Here is a 4,423-nt window from a genome sequence, read left to right on the forward strand (position 1 = left end):
CAATTTCATACACACACACACACACACACACACACACACACACACACAAGGACTGTTTATCCAAATTGTTAACATACTTTGCTGATTGCATTGTGGTAATAACTCTGTGAGAAAGCCAGTGTTATTATTCCTCATTAAATTGGACTATATCATCTGAAAGTAAAAAAGACAAAGCTGATCACATTGACAAATTTTACCTAATTTAAAACACTGATACACCAATATAAAAAGCCACTGTTTATATGGTTAGCACATTTGTTAATCCATTATTTTAATCATTATAGGATTGACAGTTTCATTCTTCTGCAAGCCAGACATATTCGATTTTTGAATCAACCCTTCTAATAACTCAGATGTTTAAGATTAAACATTTAAAATAAGTTACAATGCAAATTTGACCAAATGAAATGCATTTGGTGTGTTTCAGGATCATAACAACAAAGAGATGATAGCTATTGTTCTAAAATAAAATTCTATGAATGTAATATTTAATGAGATTCAGAAATATTATAACACATTCACGTAAAATTTTACTCCATCATTAGTGAGAAGCATAGTAATTCAACTGTCTTAAAGCATGTACATAACATTTTATTGCAGAAAGGATCAGAAACATTTAAATTCTCACTGTGCATAGTAATGAAAGTTGTATTTTACCTAACTAAAAATGTGAACTGCAAAATTGCAAGATTTCCTGTAGGAAAATATAATACCAGTTTCTTTGTGGAGTTTTTGATACATTGGTAAAGAGTATAATTGCAAACAATTATTTTGCTTGGACATTAAAAATAAAATAGTTTACCTAAATAGCAAATAATAGGAGTTTTGTCTTAATTAAATCACCTAGAAGTTCTGTCCTTGTAGTGTCTTTTTTTTTTTTTTTTTTTTTTGTGGTAGGCAGGCCTCTCACTGTTGTGGCCTCTCCCGTTGCGGGTCACAGGCTCCGGACGCGCAGGCTCAGCGGCCATGGCTCACGGGCCTAGCCGCCCCGCGGCATGTGGGATCTTCCCGGACCGGGGCACGAGCTCGTGTCCCCTGCATTGGCAAGCGGACTCTCAACCACTGCGCCACCAGGGAAGCCCTCCTTGTAGTGTCTTTTAAATAGAATGAATCTCAAAATAATTCCAATGAATAAAGATAATGTCTTATGACATTCAAGTGCACCATTTATAGTAAAATTCAGGTAATACGTTGGCAGCTGGTAGGAAGCTCCAAACACAGAAGTATTTCCACAGGGTTTGTTTAGATTTAGGTGGATTTCCAACAGTTACTGTGATTTTAATTCATCAGTCCTCTACAGTGGGATTTCTGAATATATAATCTGTACAGCACTTTCATCAGAATCAGCAGGAGTGCTTATTTCAAATGTGAATTCCTAGATCCCATCAGAGACCAAATGAATCAAAATCTAGGTGGCAGAGCATGCATTTGCATTTTAATGATTTGTCCAAGTGATCCTCATGCACATTAAGTTTGAGAACGCATGTGCATCCTTAAATCCAAGTAAAGAATATATGAACTATATATCAAGTAGTTCACAGAGTTGTTAGTCACAAATAAGACCAGGTGAGCAAATGCTGTAAAATAAAACAAATAGTTTATATAATCTGACAATTATAACCTATTTCACAAACTTTAAGTACAAATGAGGAAGATTAAAAGGCTCAGAGTGTGCCAAGGTCACAGACCTCTTAGCCTTGGTGATTTTCAAGCTTGCCTGAAGAGTCCCCAGGAGGACTACAGGTACACTATAGATAACAATGTCACAATACAATCTACTGAATGAGAATCTCTTGGGACAGAGGTCTGATAATCATTACATTTAGCTATCTCGTCTGGTGACATTTATCATTAAGGAAGTTTGGAATATACTTCCTTGAGCATTCCCAGGCTAACACTACAAAACACTCATAATAATCTGAATTGTTAGTGTGGCATTATAGCCTTAGTTAGCCCAATCACTTTAATTTATGTCTCTAATATCTATTAACACCCTATATGCCATTACTTTTTACTTCAAAGGATTGGCTTAATACCGACATCTTATTACTGTTTTTACCTAGGATTGTTTTTAATGAATAATCATTAATGTACTCAATATTTGTACAATCTAATCTGTGAGCTGTCTGATATAATTTTCCTACATGAATTTTCAAAAGTTTCATTGCATATACAAATGCATTAATAGCATTTGTATTGACAATAGTTAGGGGAAATTGTCATATCTTATAATTTGATGAGGTGTGATCAGTAGTGATTTTTTCTCTAAATATTCACTTTCATAGATTTTTCTATATATTTTCTATAAATTCAATATCTTGAAATATGTGTATATATTATGGCATGAGACAAACAAGCTTAGAAATGATTACTTTTATCAACACTCACATAAGTATATTGATTCAAGGCTTATAATTTTAAAAACGTCATAATGAATACAAGTGAAAACAGGAAAAGTAAAATCAGTCATCTCTCAGTTAAGAAAACATTTATACAACTGTTTAAAAATAACTGTAAAATTCAGTTGTATATATTCATTACTATACATGTAAAACCAAAAACTCAGTTCCTTAAAAGATTCTCCTCCAAGAATAATCTGTAGTTTAGAGTGGCTTAAATGTCCAGCTTCCTTGCCTGTTCTTTGCCAGTGTTTTCTGTGCTGGGAAGCAGAGAATGCAAAGGGCAGCACCATATTCTGGTCCTGCAAGAGAAACAGAATGGTAAGATTTGGGAGATACAAGCTGCATTAATTATGTCACAGAGACTAGAACAGCAGTGATTTTCCCCCCATTATTATTATTTTATATCAGTAGAATCTATTTAATATATTCAATAATTCTATTATTTCTAAGACCTTCCACAAAAGGGTATTACAATCCTTTTAGTTTATTGCAAACATATATATTTTTTAAAGTGGATTCACTTTATTTATTTTTTGGCTGCGCTGCAGGATTTGTCAGAAGACAAACAGTAAGTTGTGAGTTCCATTTTGCCCAACTACTTTTTTCTTCACACCCTGGAGAATCTGGTGTCTGGAACTGTAAAGACATCATCATGTTACCACCCCTTCTCCTCTCAGGTTGAATCCACTGTGACAGAACACTCGTGTCCTTAAGAGGCAAGGCCTAGCAAATAGCCTCTCACAAATCCACTGAACATCACAATGTCCTGTTTGATAAATTCTGTTGCTGCTTCAATTATATTGCTGATTTCAGGTGCTGCTTTATTTGCTCATTTCTAATCAGGTCTTCCTGCTTTCTTTATATCTTTTTTCAACTCTGTCCCAGTTGATTTGCACATAGTTACTTTGACTGGTAAATCTGAAGAAGATGGCCAGCAGCCTACTGTTGCTGTAAGTTTTCCAACTTTCTGGAACAAAAATCCTGCACAATGGCCAGTGCAATCTGGATGGCTACTGAGTATTGTTCTACCGGAAGTGCCACACTATGGCCAAGCATAGATTCTACCAGCGGTGTCTTCATGTATACTGAGTTAGGTCCAATATGAATCATCATCACTTTCATATTCAGGTGAGAGAGATCCCATCTAGACTGGCCTGGCCTTGGAATCCAGAACCAAGTGAAGAGGACTCAGCTGTCAAAGGGGGGCAAAGAGGGCCTGGGGTTGGAAGAAAGGGTCACAGACACAGAAGTAAGCACTTCATGAAAACTAAGCAAATGGTATTTCTAGGTAAATCAGTCTTTCTGTGCTGGACTAATTAAAAGAACTTCACAGCTCTCTATCCCCAAGCTTTCTCACCCTCTGGAATTGAGGGCTTTTACTGCTTCCCCCATTATTTTTTTAATTAAGTAATGAATAGTATTTTATTATTATTTTTTCTTTTGGCTGCATGGCATGGCATACATGATCTTTTCTCCCTGACCAGGGATTGAACCTGTGCTCCCTGAAGTAGAAGCATGGAGTCTTCACCACTGGACCCCCAAGTAAGTCCCTGAAGAGTATTTTATAGATAAGAAGACTTTAGCCTCAGCAGGATAAATTTGAGGACAGTTCCAATAGCTAGTTTCCCAGAGATGCACTTGAAGTGGTCCTTACAGTTTTTGCAAACTAGAATACCTGATAGTGTTTATCAGTGCAACACATCAGGTGCAGTGTAAAGGTATGGGTACTGAAAAAGTAATATTGACCCTAACTATGCATTCACGCACAGGCATTTACAGATTTTTACCCAGTCTTTGAATTAAAAGATAGATTCTCTGAGTCTGGTCAATGTCAGCCTCTTGAGATGCACTAAAATGAAATTCAGAAAAAGTTGAATAACTTAAACTACTCTGGAGTTACAGACAACTGAAGTAGAAAGCCTCTTAAGCAATGTGAGAGAAGAAAAAAGGGGCAAAAATCTACCTCCTAGCTTGGGTTGTAGAACTCATGTTTTTAGGAGTTGGGAGAAAAGAAACTTTGG

At 36.1% G+C, this 4,423-nt stretch overlaps 1 pseudogene; it reads right to left on the reverse strand.

Annotated features, from left to right (window-relative positions):
* Positions 1-3,111: 3,111 nt before the first annotated feature.
* On the reverse strand, positions 3,112-3,546 carry LOC132529510 (FUN14 domain-containing protein 1-like; annotated as a pseudogene).
* Between the last annotated feature and the right edge of the window lie 877 nt (positions 3,547-4,423).

The sequence above is a fragment of the Lagenorhynchus albirostris genome, chromosome 11, assembly GCF_949774975.1.
Source record: "Lagenorhynchus albirostris chromosome 11, mLagAlb1.1, whole genome shotgun sequence".
Taxonomy (NCBI): domain Eukaryota; kingdom Metazoa; phylum Chordata; class Mammalia; order Artiodactyla; family Delphinidae; genus Lagenorhynchus; species Lagenorhynchus albirostris.